We start from the raw sequence: 16,995 nt of genomic DNA on the forward strand, positions 1-16,995 counted from the left end.
ATAGTCATGGGAATCTATCATAATTTCTATGTATGTCCCACTATCTGAGGCCGTGTCGCTTATCTCATCTTGCTCTTGTAACAGAATTTGTTCCTGACTTGATGATCTTCTGAATGTGGTAGAAACTCTTCTTAAAGCTGGTATTAGATGTTTCAATCTTTCCTCATCTGACTCATTAGGTGGAGCTAAACTTGTTTCCCTTGGTAAAAGTATTGACAAAATCCAAGGATTAAGCGCATTTGCAGGTGGTGATCCAGTTTCTGCCACCACATTTGCTTGTGAAGTTATTTCGGGCACCATACTATCAGGTGGTTTCTCATTATTTTATTGCAAAAGACATATGAGATCTTCACCATCTGATTTTGTACTAGGATATGTCGTTACTTGCTTGCTTCTATGAGATGAAGAAGGGAGTCTCTATTTTGATAACTAGTTTTGAGGTATATACTCTGATGCTAGGCTTGGCTTATTTAATATATCCAATGGTCGTTGCCTTGCTTCTGTTATTTTTGTGACATTCTTATACCCTAACCCTTTATTATTTGGGTTTTCTTGAGGTAGAACATGTTATTGTGAGGATCCGGTTAACACTGAGAGGGGGGAGGGGTGAATCAATGATAATAATAAACTGCAAACTTTCAACAATCTAAAAACACTTCACCAAAAATAGTTCATAACCAGTACCAGTAGCTGATCAAACAATCACTTAAATCAAATTTACCAAACTAATACCGACAGCTACTTAAGTGTTCATCATTAAGAAAATACAGTAAAGACATCAAATGAATAACTCAACAATCCATCCACAACATAAACACAAGGATTTTTCACGTGGAAACCCAAATGGGAAAAACCACAGTGGGAATTAGTACCCACAAAATATTTGCACTCTTTTGGAATGCGCCCTGTTAAAGGCCTAGCCTGGTTAGGAGCTTTACAATAATGCCTGGTTAAGAGCAGACACTGTTAGGAGTCACTTGGTGAAGGGATTTTAACCTCATCTCTGTTAAGAGCTCTACCCTATTAGGAGTAACCTCGCTAGAGGATTTAAACCCAAATTAATGAGCCACCTGGTGAAGGGATTTACAAGATCAAGCTTATTAGGACCTACCCGATTAAGGGATTTTAATACTGCTGCAACTGTTAGGAAACAACAGGTAAATGATATGATCAATGCACTCTCTTCTTGCTAGTACAAATCCATTTAAGCTCCAATTTTCTTCACACATGTAGACATCTCAATTTGGTTCAACACACTCTCCTTCTCTGATCACCGATACAATAATCTTTATAAAACTTGGCCTAAATAGACTTTACAATTAGGTCCGTTACAAAACCCTAACTCATCAACAATATACAATGAATCTACATCATAGATCATACCAAATCACTACAAATCATTACAATTTATCATACAAATCATTACAACAAATTTCAAGACAATTACAGCCGTTGAATAATCATAACTCATCACTGCACATCAATCTAATAAGTTGTCAAACCCTTATCACATTCTACTAAGCACTTCACTACTTCCCAATAAATTCACTCTTGTGCATGCTTAAATACAATCTTATCATCACACATGATTTTAGACACGTCACCACTAAGTAATGAACATGATAAGATTCACCACCAAACCATAAACATCACCGGTCAAAGATCTTGATATTGGTTCTCAAACCCTAGCTGAATATACAATAGTCAATAACAAACTTGACTTCCACTTCTCCAAACATGATGCGGTTCATGTCATAAACTCATTACAATGTCATAAGTACAAATTCCAAACCGCAACACCTATCTCAACACGGATCTTTACCGCAACCATCTCCTTCATTGTTCCTGCTTACCGATTCACTGTCAACTTAGCAAACATACCATTACCGGTTAGGCTTAGATAACTTAGATTATATACCAAACATAAACAAACGTGGTTGCCATCAATGACAACACAAATAATTGATCATCAAACATCATATCATAATTATATCATCACCAACAATCCATCAATATATCATCACCAACAGTCCTTTACCAGTACATCATCATCTTAATCAGTTATGCCAATATGCCAACATTCTCCCCCTTTGGCATTTATGGCAACACTAAAAGAATGCAACAACTAAAACAATCAACTGTTGACAAATACTAAGAACTCATCATGCCATGTTGTACTGATCTGTGCTTCATTTGATCTTCTCCTTGTCATTTTTCTTCTCCCCATGACTGTTACATTTCTTCTCCCCATTTGACAACAATGCCAAAGGTGCAAAGGCATCTCCTGTCTTCATCTTTGTTGCTTCATCTCCGTTGCTCCCCCTGAGGAGTAGCCTACTTCTCATCAATCCATAGTGAAAGATATTCAATGAATCCACTGGATTGATGCATCACTAGCACCCTAGTTGATCTTGTGTAGGGGTATAACCCCTAACTTACCTTTGAGATATTCAAACGTAGCCTTAGGTAATGGCTTAATGAATATATCTGCCAACTGCTCCTTACTTGACACATGCTCCAATCTCATTTTCTTTTCCTGTACTCTTTCTCTCAGAAAGTGATACTTCAATTCAATATGTTTAGTCCTAGCATGCAGTACCGGATTCTTTGAAATGTTTATAGCACTAGTGTTATCACAATGTATGATCACTGGTTTAGTCATATCCCGCTTGAATTCTTCCAAGACATGTCTCATCCATATAGCTTGTGTACAATTAATGGATGTAGCTACATACTCTACTTCTATTGTAGACTGAGATATACAAGTCTATTTCTTACTGGTCCAAGATACCAGTCTAACACCTAGAAAGAATGTGCCACCGGTTGTGCTTTTCCAGTCATCCACATTCCCTCCCCAATCAGCATTAGTGAATACCTACAAAGAAAAATTGCCTTTATATGGATACCACAATCCATAATGAACTGTCCCTCTAAGATATCTAAATAATCTCTTCACAACTATCATATGTGTCTCCTTAGGGCTCTTTTGAAATCTTGCTACTAAACCAACTGCATGGGTAATATCCGGTCTACTACGAACAACATAGTGCAATTTCCCAATCATGGATATGTATTCCTTCTCATCCACTAAGGGTGAATCATCTTCTTTTGACAATCTGCAACCTGTAACCATAGGTGTTCCAACCAGTTTACAGTCTTCCATTTCAAAGGTCTTTAACACTTCCTTCACATATTTAGACTGACAGATAAAAATTTCACCTTTCAGCTATTGGACCTGCAACCCAATGAAAAATTTAATCTCACCTATTAGAGACATCTCAAACTCTTTCTTCATCTCATCTATAAAAGTCATACTCATATAATCATTTCCTCCAAATATGATATCATCAACAAATACTTTTACAATCAACATCTTTTCTCCTTCAGTCTTCAAATAAATATTGTCATCCCCACTGGTTCTCTGAAATCCTATCTTTATCAGATGTACATGAAGTATTTCAAACCATGCCCTTGGTGCTTGCTTCAATCCATATAATGCTTTATGCAGTTTGCATACCACATCCTTGTCTTCAGTCAATGCAAACCCATCTGGTTGTTTAATATACACCTCTTCTTCAAGAATACCATTCAGAAATGTTGACTTTACATCCATCTGGTAAACTTTAAAACCTTTAAAGGCTGCAAATGCAAGTAGCATTCTAAGTCCTTCAAGCCTAGCAACTGGTGCAAAGGTCTCTCCATAATCTTCACCTTCTTCTTGTGCATACCCTTTGCAAACTAGTCTTGCCTTGTTTCTAAAAACTTCACCATCTTCATTCGACTTGTTTCTAAATACCCACTTTGTACCAATCACATTTTTATCATCAGGCCCAGGAACAAGTGACCAAGTGTTGTTTTTATCAATCTGATCAAGCTCTTCATTCATTGCCTTTATCCAATCATGATCCTTAAGAGATTCTCTCACTGTCTTCGGTTCAACTGTGGAAATCAAACATGCACTTTCTCTGATTTTTCTTCTAGACTGCACTCCACCATTCTTGTCACCTATTATTTGTTCTTCAAAATGATTTAACCTTACATACTTAGGTATAACCTATTTCGGTGCAATAACCTCTTCTTGTTCTTCATCTTCTTCATCTACCAATTGAGCATCTTCATCTGCTCAACATATTTCTGCACTTTCGTTTCAATAATCACAAGTTTTTGATCATCTGTTGGATCAGATTTGTTGGTATCATCAAATTCATCAAAGTATTCATCAACTTTTACATTGATGCTTTTCACAATCTTCTTTGTCCTTTTGTTAAAACACTTGAATGCTTTGCTCTTAGTAGAGTAGCCAAGGAATGTTCCTTCATCACTTTTAGGGTCAAATTTACCAGTATAATTATCTCTCTTTATAAAACATATGCTGCCAAAAACTTTGAAATAACTAACACTAGGAGTTCTACCATACCATAACTCACAGGGTGTCTTGTCATTACCTTTCTTCACCAGTACTCGGTTAAATGTGTATACAATAGTGCTGACTGCTTCTCTCCAAAACATCTTTGGTACATCTCCTTGTATCAACATAGTCCTTGTCGCTTCAACAATGGTCCAGTTTCTCCTTTCTGCAATTCCATTTTGTTGTGGTGTCGCTTCAACAATGGTCCAGTTTCTCCTTTCTGCAATTCCATTTTGTTGTGGTGGAGCAGATAATTGCCTCTTTATTCCATTTTCATAACAATATCTCACAAACTCATCAGATGTAAACTCTCCACCCCAGCCAGATCTCAGGCACTTAAGATTCTTACCGGTTTCCTTTTCTACTAAGGCCTTGAATGCCTTGAACTTGTTGAAAGCTTATGACTTTTCCTTCAGAAAAGTAACTGACATCATTCTTGAAAAATCATCAGTAAATATCATGAAATATTTGTCACCATACAAACTTCTAGTCCTCATAGGACCACATAAGTCAGTGTGCACCAAATCTGGAATATGCTCAGAAGAAAAAGATTTTCTCTTAAAAGAAGATGTAAGCATCTTACCCAACTAACATTCTTTACACATCACATTGTCTGGTTTAACAAGTTGTGGCATACCTCTAACCATATTTGACTTGCTGACCTTAACCATATTATCAAAGTTCACATGACAAAACCTTCTATGCCATAACCAACTATCTTCAACCTTAGCAACCAAACAACTGTTCACATTAGCATTCAGATGGAATAAGTTACCTTAGTTTGTTTACTGGTAGCAATTAATTATCCTTTGCATCCTAAGATCCTACATACTCCACTCTTAAACTCAAGATAATAGCCTTTGCCATTCAACTGACCAACACTCAACAAGTTATGTTTCAAACCTTCAACCCAATATATATCATCAACATTACTTTTACCATTTAAAGAGATAGAACCTTTAACCTTTACCATACAAGGTGAACTGTTCCCAAATCTTACTACATCGCCATCAAATTCTTTAAGAGAAATAAACTTGTTCTTGTCATCGGTCATGTGGTGTGAGCAACCACTGTCAATAATTCGTTCATCACTGTTGTCAATGTGAGACACTAAGGCCTTCTTATTAGACAAATCTTCCTTAACAACAACAAAAACAATCTCCCCATTGTCTTCATCCTCAGATTATTCATCAATAGCACCTTCATCAACTACAACATAACACTGTTTCTTTCCTTTTCCCTTATATTTTCTAAACTTTTCCTTTTGATCACTATTAAGACACTTTGTAGCTATATGTCCTCTCTTGTTACAAGAGAAACACTTAAGAGGAAGCTTGCCTTTGTACTTACCAGTGCCTCTAGGAAGTCTTTTTGCTAATAGAGCTTCAAACTCTATCAGATTATCTTCATCATCCATATCAGCCCTTTCCACTGCCAAGATGACTTGACCTTCAATCATTACTATGACAAACATCTTTCCCTTTTCGCATTGGTACACTAGATATAGATGCTTTAAAAGCATATTGTAGCGTCCTAAAATTGCGACACTTGCAATTTTGACTGCATTTGGGTCTTCACGATGGGGACGCAACACTGAACTTGAATGGAGACCCCGAAACTTTCTCATGACACCAAAAACTGCATTTTTCCAGCACCCTGCCTGATCCTCCTTGCACCCTGCTGTCCCGGGAGGTGGGACCAGAGCGCCCAGCGCCCTGGTCCCTGGCCCTATTTTTGGGCCTGGTCTCCTATGGGGCTTCGGGTCTTTATGTTTGCAATTTGGAAAATAACATTTCCTGGTCGGCCTAAGGTCAGAAAAATCAGTCTTTTAACCCTAATTGGCAAGTATATAAACTACTTTTCCTCTCTCATTTAAGAGAGGATGAAAAAAGTTGGAAACGATATTCAAACATTCAAGCATTCAAGCATTCAAGCATTCCTTCAAGCAATTGATCATTCTAAGTCTCCATTCAAGGCTAGGTGTTGCATTCAAGACAAGGATTCAACCATTGAAGAGGAGATCACATACTACAACATACAAACATACAACATACAACAACATCTATACCTTCGCATATAAGGATACAAACATCCGTACAACAAGGTATTAGTACTTGTTTTACATTACATTTACAACATTTCTCATTTCTTGGTTAATTCCAAAATCGGGGTTTGACCTAAAGGCAAACCCCTCATCCCTAACCCCCCCAATCGTCTTCGCTTTTCTGTGTGTAGGTTGCAGGTACGCGGCTGAAATTGAAGATCTGGAATCCTTGTGCAGAGACGAACAGATCCCCCTTCGTTTCGCGGATTTTTCGGAGGACCGTGTGCACGCTGGGCTCCATCGTCCCGTCAACTTTTGCTCAAATTTGCAGGACAGCGCCGTCTCGACATTTTACTGCTAATTCCAGGTCCGCAGCTTCATCCTATATCCCTAACTCAGTTTATAAGCGAATCTTTCTCACTTTCTATGCATTCCTAGTTCAATCTTTCTATCTACATTCTTTACAAAAGAGGGTATCCTTGCTATCACAACCCTTGAAACTCATATAGAATCCAATCTTGCATTGTGTGGGATTGGATCTTGTGGGTTTCAACCCCTCTTTTGAATGTAAAGTCCCTCCTAAGTGAAAACCATCAACCCTAGTGACTCTCCCTTCTCTCTCCTCAAAGTTGGGGAGGGGAGAACGACTAGGGTTTGATTTTTCCGCTTTACATTTTGGTGAACCCGACATGAACATCCTTTCTGATTATTCATAATTAGATCTGAAAATTGGATTCCTTGGTTACATTTCCATGTTTGATCTTTTGCAAAATTTTAGAGGTTAATTGCATAAAAACCCTAAATTTTCTTTTTAAGTAATTAAACCTGTGAAATGTTTAATTATTAATGCTTGTTTCAGATCTGCCCTTCTATTACAAATTATCAATTCATATTTGTGCTTTAATTTTGAAAATTAAGTGGTTAAGTGTCAAAACCCTAATTTTTGAAACCCTCTTGATTCAACCTTTGTCCGACAATTTCACTGATCAAAACATCTCCAAATCAGCTGCAACTTTGGATTCCGCAATAAAATCACAATATCTTTCATCCCTGAAAATTTGGAAAAAAGTTGCGAGGACCGTGTGCACCCCGAGCGCCATCGTCCCCGACATTTTTTCCGAAATTTCGGGAGCTAGATCTTACTGTATTTTCCTGCTAAAATCCAGAATTTTGGCTGATTTTATCAATTTTAACACCTTCAAAATTACAGTCAAAGTTGGTCTAGTGATTGCTTGGATTGAGGTTTCTAATCATTCAAAAATTGTTGAAATTGAAATTTGTGTCAAAATTGTGTTCCTTACAGTCCTAAATCTGAAAAGTGTGTTATCATTCATTCGAAATTTCAGTGATTTATCCAAATTTTTGCAATTTGTGACTTTTGAAATTAAGTGCTTAATTACAACAACTTTGATTTCCGCTTTCAAAATTGAATTTTGCATGAAATTGAGTCAACTTTCAAATTTCAAAACTTGCATTGCTTTTGGTATTCCCTCTAAAATCATAAAATTCAAAATTTCAGTTTCCCTCTCTTTTTCAAAATTCAAATTTTGCATTTTTCGACGATCTTGGTAGGGTTTAATTTTGAGATTGCAACTTTAATTTGGCCTATCTACAGATCGTAAAATCACTCAATTTTTTCAGGTTAGCTGTAAAATCATCATAACTTTCATCCCTGAAAATTTCGAAAAAAGTTGCGAGGACCGTGTGCACTCCGAGCGCCACGGTCCCGGACATTTTTTTCGAAATTTCGGGAGATTGTCCTAATTGTATTTAACAGCTTAAATCTAGAAGATTGGCTGGTTTTACTGAAATTTGCTACCTCTAAAATTCAAAATCTTCTCTCTTTCTTTAGTGCATGAGTTTTACAACAATAAGCCCTACTTACACTATTCCCGTTAGACGAAGCCTTAGAATTAAGTCCTTCCAAGGTTTAATTACTGAGGAGATGGAACCTAATTTGAATGGTCTTTTTAACGAGGACATGGGTAATTCCTCTAATCCTCTTAATGATGAAGAAGCTCTCCATGAGGTTTCTGTAGAACAACTTTCAAAATTGGATAACCAATTTGAAGATTTTTGACAATGGATGTCTCAAGAATACCCCGATAGTCAAGCTCTTCCTTTAATTGAGGGTCTAAAACGTATGCTTCAAAGTGATAAGAATGGAATTGATATTTTGCGTGGTATTGCACACATTGTGGATTCAAATGTGATGCCTATGAAAAGTTGTGCCGAAACCTTAGGTTATACACAACCTCCTACTCAAGTCAATCATTCTATTCCTTTAACGACTCCTATTGCTAGTATACCTACTTTTACATCAAACATAATGACTACTTCAACACAAGACATTCCTCCTATGATCACTAATCATGGGGGCAACCCTTCTTCTTCAATTAACCCTCTTCCTTCATTCAATCCAACTTCTTCATTCATTCCTTCAGTGAGTGTTCCTCTTATATCTCCACAAATGAACATGACACAAGGGGGCAATTCATTTAACCCTTCCATCCCTCCTTGTAGTGTTCCTCCTTTCCAATCATCTCCTATGACTAACTATCATAGTGTCCCACCACCTTATTCTCTACCTTCTTTCAATAACATAACACCTCCATCACAATCTAACACGTCTAATATGAACTCTTCGACTGAAGTGACCATTAACAATCTTGCACAAACTGTCTCTTCTTTACAGCAACAAATTGCCTCTATGAATCAATCCAAGTTTAGTGTGCCCACATTTGATGTTGCGAGCCCACTTTCTCTTGATATTGTTCGAGCTATTCCCCCTAAACATGTTGAAATTCCGCATTTGGAGCTTTATAATGGTAAGGGTGATCCTCTAACACATGTTAAGACCTTTCAAACAATATGTACTGATTTTGGTTATGACCAAAGGTTGCTTGCAAAACTGTTTACTAGAAGATTAAGAGACAAAGCCCTACAATGGTTTTGCTCGTTGCCTTCCTATTCTATTACTTCTTTCGAACAACTTGCAAATGCTTTCATTCAACAATTTCAAAACAATATAAGTCCTAAAGTTACTTTGATTGATTTAATGCATTGTAAACAAGGTATTAAAGAAAAAGTGACTGATTTCATTGGTAGATATAAGCATTTGTATGCTCAAATTTCTTTTCCAGTGCCTGACAATGATATTCAAAGAATCTTTATTTCTAATTTACAAAAAGACATTAGAGAAAAACTCCTGTTTTCTGAGTTTACTTCTTTCCAACAGTTGTGTGCAACTCTTCACAATTATCAACTGACTGTGAGTCAAATGGAACAATCACATCCTATGGCTCCGAGTGATAAGGGTGATAGTAGTCAACAACCATTTGGGAAGTTTAAACCGAACAGAGAGTCCATTAAATTCAATGAAAACATCATCAACAACAATGTGAATGCAGCATCAGGTGTGTCTCCTATTTCTAAGTTTTTCAAGAAAGAAAGAAAGTATACTCCTTTGAATGAATCATTGCATAGTATTATGAATAAGTTATTGGAACAAAATGTGCTTACTCTTCCTCCTATAAGGCAAATTGATCCTGCAAAGATTAATTCACCCTATTTTGATAACAAATCTTTTTGTCAATTTCATCGTCAACCTGGGCATGATACTGAAAAATGTTTTGCTTTAAAGGGGAAAATTCAAGATTTGATTGATAATAATACTATCTCTGTTTCTGGTGTGAATGATAAAGGCAACAAATCTGTAGCTCCTCCTAACCAAAATCTTCATATTTTTACTGATCCATTGCCTTCTCATACCTCTAATGCGATTGATACTACTGATTCCTCTGTCTCACCTGATGATCTCGTGTCTATGACTCCGAATGTGATTAATTTTGTGGAGCAACAGAAAATCCCTAAAGAACCTTCCATCACATTTGATTCCAGTGAAACTATCAGGGCACCTGATGGTCCTTTATAGATAGTTGCAAAAGTCAAGAACACACCTTGCCGTGGAGTGCTTATTGATCCTTCTTGTATGGTTAATGTCATTACTGAAGAATTTCTTTTTACTTTGCAATTGAATCAAGTTATCTATGACAAAACAGATGTGGTTGTGAAACTATTTGATGCATTTTCTTCTCCTGCAATTGGTTCTATTACATTACCTATTGAGGTCCGTAACAAATCCCTTGATGTGAACTTTGCTATTATTCCATCTTCCGAACAATTTCGTGTGAAGCTTGGCTATCCTTGGCTATCTTCCATGAAAGCTATTGCTTCTCCTATTCACAAGTGTTTGAAATTTCCCCATAATGGTGAAGTTGTTACTGCCAATCATAGTCTCTTTAAACCAGCTGAAAGAACTTCTAGCGTTCCTATTGATTACTTTTGGCCTAAACAATTCCAATCTCTTCCTCCGCGAAGTGATCATCTTTTCAAATCTTATCAAAAGTGGAAAAAAGATATGATCCTATCTCTAAGTGAACCTAGAACACCCAAACTTGATATTCCTATCGTTCTTGAGAAGGAAGTTCTTCCTTTGAAAGATAAAACTAATGTCTTTCCTCAAGAAGATTCCCAACCCATCCCTATGGATGTGACTATGCCTATATCTAATAAACTTCCCAAGAGTAGACCTATACCTCCTCGTCATGATGGACTTGGTCTCCTTCCTAAACCAAATATTCCTCCCTTATATGGAGCAGTTCCTCCTCCTTCCTCTTATGGAGAGAAGAGACCTTCCTCTTCTCCTATTATTCAACCTAAGAGACCACAACCTAAACACCCAAGTGATAAGGATGAGAACATTCCTCCTCCTCAATCTTCTCAACTTCCTACTAAGACTAGACGAAATCGTTCTGCACGTGAACACCGACGAAAGCGTCATCTTAGAGCTCAGGCAGCTGCTTCTCAAACTTTGCAATCCCCAAAAACACCTTTAACCAGTATTATTCCATTTTCTCCTCAGCCGACGATTGAGCCAAAATCTCCTAAACATAAGATGCATGATGGTCTTGATCCTATGCGAGTTAAAGATCCTATTTTTATAAATCTTGATGATGATATAGATGAAAATGTTATTCATGATGAAAATGTTACTCCTGTTCATTCTGATAGTGAATATGAACTTGTTGATATTGATAACCATTTATCTAACGAATTTTCTAAAGCACTTATCCTAGCTCCTAGACAAGAACACCGCGGCTTGGGATATGAACATAGCCCTTGTTTGGATCTTGTGATAGCTCCATCTGCTGTGTTGGATGTTCCTCCTCTAGCGTGTTCCCTACCTTCCTGAAACATTGATCAGCAAGATCGGGGGGTAGATGACGTGCTAGACTAGTTTCATTAGCATAGCAGATTCTCTCCTCCTCTCTTTTGTTACTTCTTCTATATGTTATTCTCATTCTTCTATTTGTTGTCCTTAGTGTTGTCTACTTGAGGACGATGCAAAGCATTGAGATCTCTTGATCTCTCTCATGTTGACTAAAAAGACACATGTGTTCCCTTCTTCTAGGTGACCTTCCTTGATTGGGGAATGAAGAACAATTATGCATACATACATATGATATACATGAATTATCATACGGCATACTGACCCTAAGGAAAGCGAAGTCACCTTGTGCTTTGTGTTTTGTGTCTATTATCCTTGGGCTTATCTCACACTTGGGGGCTAAATCCTTGTGATAACATGCTCCTTTCCTTTCTCATTCTTACATGTATCACTACCTTAAAGCAATCACCCCTGGTGAGGCATGTGCGATCGCTTTAACGTAGGGGGGCATACATCCCGTTCATATCTTTTCAAGATACTTGAAAATTTCTTGACAAATTTAGATTTGCCTTGAAAATTTTTGATATCTTTCTTGCATGACTCATAGTGAGGGAACCTTACTACTGACAGTCATGGTTCTCCCTCGTGATCTTCCCTTTTACTTTGTCAATCGAAGTCGTAAGATCCTTAGTCCACTGGGGGCTTGGTGTATCTTGCCTCCTTGACGTGGTGAAAGTTTTTCAATGTTGTTTCCTTGTACTTTACCGGAAGTATGAGCGTACGCTTATACTCCCGCTAAAGTGGGGGCTAAAAGTAGCGTCCTAAAATTGCGACACTTGCAATTTTGACTGCATTTGGGTCTTCACAATGGCGACGCAAGACTGAACCTGAATGGAGACCCCGAAACTTGCTCATGACACCAAAAACTGCATTTTTCCAGCACCCTGCCTGATCCTCCTTGCACCCTGCTGTCCCGGGAGGTGGGACCAGAGCGCCCAGCGCCCTAGTCCCCCAGGACCATGGCGCCCAGCGCCCTGGTCCCTGGCCCTATTTTTGGGCCCGGTCTCCTATGGGGCTTCGGGTCTTTATGTTTGCAATTTGGAAAATAACATTTCCTGGTCGGCCTAAGGTCGGGAAAATCAATCTTTTAACCCTAATTGCAAGTATATAAACTACTTTTCCTCTCTCATTTAAGAGAGGATGAAAAAAGGTGGAAACGATATTCAAACATTCAAGCATTCAAGCATTCAAGCATTCCTTCAAGCAATTGATCATTCTAAGTCTCCATTCAAGGCTAGGTGTTGCATTCAAGACAAGGATTCAACCATTGAAGAGGAGATCACATACTACAACATACAAACATACAACATACAACAACATCTATACCTTCGCATATAAGGATACAAACATCCTTACAACAAGGTATTAGTACTTGTTTTACATTACATTTACAACATTTCTCATTTCTTGGTTAATTCCAAAACCGGGGTTTGACCTAAAGGCAAACCCCTCATCCCTAACCCCCCCAATCGTCTTCGCTTTTCTGTGTGTAGGTTGCAGGTACGCAGCTGAAATTGAAGATCTAGAATCCTTGTGCAGAGACGAACAGATCCCCCTTCGTTTCGCGGATTTTTCGGAGGACCGTGTGCACGCCGGGCGCCATCGTCCCATCAACTTTTGCTCAAATTTGCAGGACAGCGCCGTCTCGACATTTTACTGCTAATTCCAGGTCCACAGCTTCATCCTATATCCCTAACTCAGTTTATAAGCGAATCTTTCTCACTTTCTATGCATTCCTAGTTCAATCTTTCTATCTACATTCTTTACAAAAGAGGGTATCCTTGCTATCACAACCCTTGAAACTCATATAGAATCCAATCTTGCATTGCGTGGGATTGGATCTTGTGGGTTTCAACCCCTCTTTTGAATGTAAAGTCCCTCCTAAGTGAAAACCATCAACCCTAGTGACTCTCCCTTCTTTCTCCTCGGAGTTGGGGAGGGGAGAATGACTAGGGTTCGATTTTTCTGCTTTACACATATTTTATCTTAGGTACACTGTTATCAAAACTATTCAACTCAAAAGCAGTGAGCTTACCAATCAAAGAATCAACAGTAACCTTATCATTACTAATTGACCTCAACTCTTGAATAGCAGACACTTTAATGGCATAGGCAGGCAATAGGGTTCTAAGATTTTTACTCACCACAGTGTCTTCTTCAATAGTACCACCATCACTTTTAATTCTGTCGACAACCTCTTTAATCCTTTGTCCATACTAAGTAATATTTTCACCTTCCATCATTCTCATATCATCAAAATTTCCTCTAAGGCTCTCTTATTTATCCTTTTGAACATGCTTATCACCACCATAGATTAATTCTAACTTCTCCCAAGCTTCAAAAGCAATTTCTAAACCATGGACATCACTATATTCAGTATCAGAAAGAGTACTTACAATGGCTTCCAACGCTTGAATGCTTTCCTGCTGCTCCTTAAGCTGACTTGCAGTCAAAGGACCGGTATGAGGTACATACTTAGTAATAACATTCTGCCAGAATTGAACACCCATACCTTTGATATAAATCTTCATTCTATCACTCCATATTCGGTAGTTGTCCTTAATGAATTTGGTACCCTCCTTCTTCATCATCTTCGGATCTTTTCCTCAAGCAGTTAAGCTTCTGCACAAAGAGGACCTAATGCTCTGATACCAATTGTTATTGTGAGGATCCAAATAACACTGAGAGGGGGGGGGGGGTGAATCAGTGATAACAATAAACTGCAAACTTTCACCAATCTGAAAACACTTCACCAAAAATAGTTCATTACCAGTACCAGTAGTTGATCAAACAATCACTTAAATCAGATTTACCAAACTAATACCGATAGTTACTCAAGTGTTCATCATTAAACAAATACAGTAAAGACATCAAATGAATAACTCAACAATCCATCCACAACATGAACACAAGGATTTTTCACGTGGAAACCCAAATGGGAAAAACCACAGTGGGAATTGGTACCCACAAAATATTTGCACTCTTTTGGAATGTGCCATGTTAAAGGCCTATCTCAGTTAGGAGTTTTACAATAATGCCCGGTTAAGAGAAGACCCTGTTAGGAGTCACCCGGTGAAGGGATTTTAACTTCAGCTCTATTAGGAGCTCTACCCTATTAGGAGTAACCTTGCTAGAGGATTTAAATCCAAATTAATGAGCCACCCGGTGAAGGCATTTACAAGATCAGGCCTATTAGGACCTACCCGGTTAAGGGATTTTAATACAACTGCAATTGTTAGGAAACAACAGGTAAATGATTTGATCAATGCACTCTCTGATTGCTAGTATAGATCCATTTAAGCTCCAATCTGCTTCACACATGTAGACATCTCAATCTGGTTTGGTACACTCTTCTTCTCTGATCATCGACACAATAACCCTTATAAAACTTGACCTAAATAGACTTTACAATTAGGTCGGTTACAAACCCTAACTCATCAACAAGATATAATGAATCTACATCATAGATCATACCAGATCACTACAAATCATTACAATTCATCATACAGATCATTACAACAAATTTCAAGACAATTACAACCATTGAATGATCATAACTCATCACCGCACATCGATTTGATAAGTTGTCAAACCCTTATCACATTCTACTAAGCACTTCGCTGGTTCCCAAGAAATTTCTCCTTGTACGTGCTTAAATGCAATCTTATCATCACACACAGTTTTTGACACGTCACCACTAAGTAATGAACATGATAAGATTCACCGCCAAACCATAAAACATCACCGATCAAAGATCTTGATACTGGTTCTCAAACCGTAGCTGAATATACAACAGTCAATAACAAACATGACTTCCGGTTCTCCAAACATGATGCGGTTCATGTCATAAATGCATTACAATATCATAAGCACAAATTCCAAACCGCAACACCTAACTCAACACGGACCTTTACCGCAATCATCTCCTTCACTGTTCCTGCTTACCGGTTCACTGTCAACTTAGAAAACATACCATTACCGGTTAGTCTTAGATAACTTAGATGATATATCAAACATAAACAAACATGGTTGCCATCAATGACAACATAAATAACTGATCATCAAGCATCATATCATAATTATATCATCACCAACAATCCATCAATATATCATCACCAACAGTCCTTTACCGGTACATCATCATCTCAATCAGTTATGCCAATATGCCAACAGAACAGGCTCTAATCTTCCTTGCTGTTGTAGTCCCAAGCCTATGGTACCATCATAACCATGTTTTTGTAGCATTTTAAAACCATTTCCATAATGATCTAAGGGTAAGCAAGCTATTGTCATTTCATCCTCTTCTCTATATAACCAGTGATTGACATCTTCTTCTAGTGATTGTTCCTCTAAGTCTCCCCATTTGATGAAAGAGCATGAATCTTAATATTTGATGATCTCCTTTCCTTTATCTTGTTTCATCACGGTATTCAAAGGTTTGCCAAAAGACCTTGGAGAAAGAGATAATTGTTTGACATTTGATGTACTAGAGATAGAGTATTCCCCACAACCAACATCTTTGATCTGTAAAGAAGATGTTGTAGGTGTATCTTCTTGTGCTTCTCGTATTGTTAATGAGTCCATTTGTGTAATAAGTGGTGTTGCTAGATTTTTTGGAACTTGATTGTCTGTGCTTTCTCTTAAAGTATTGCAGTGTTGAAAGGGGTTAGGATCCCCATGCATAGTTATTTATACTCTATTGAATGGGAATTTGATGCATTGATGAAAAGTAGAAGGCGTCGCCTGCATGGAATGTATCTATGGGCATCCCAATAGCATGTTGTATCCCAATTCTTTGTCCAATACTTGGAATTTGATGTCGGTAGTAACTGGTCCAATTTGTATCGGTAATGTGACCAACCCTTCAGAAGGACGTTCCTCATCATCGTAGGCCTTGATGTTGATCTTCTTGGTTAAGTCTATGTGAAATTGGGAATAACCTAATTCCTTGATCAACTTAAGAGTAAAGATATCGAGTCCTTCCCCTCCATCTATGAGCACTCTTCTTATTCTCTTGTTATGAACATAAGCTTCTAGATGTAAAGGATCATTGTGTCTGATTCTATATGTGGGGATGTCTTTCTCAGTGAAGGCTACCCTGGATGAAGCAGTTATAGTTCCCACCATTGCTTGTAATAAAATTTCATCCATGTCTCTGAATACAATTGAATCTTGCAATGCTTTGTCCAGAATTGCTCTATGAGTTGGTGAAATTCTGAGTAACTCAAGGAGTGAGATTTGAGTAGGAGTCTT

This window comes from Cryptomeria japonica, chromosome 1 (genome assembly GCF_030272615.1).
Source record: "Cryptomeria japonica chromosome 1, Sugi_1.0, whole genome shotgun sequence".
In the NCBI taxonomy this organism is placed as follows: Eukaryota; Viridiplantae; Streptophyta; class Pinopsida; order Cupressales; family Cupressaceae; genus Cryptomeria; species Cryptomeria japonica.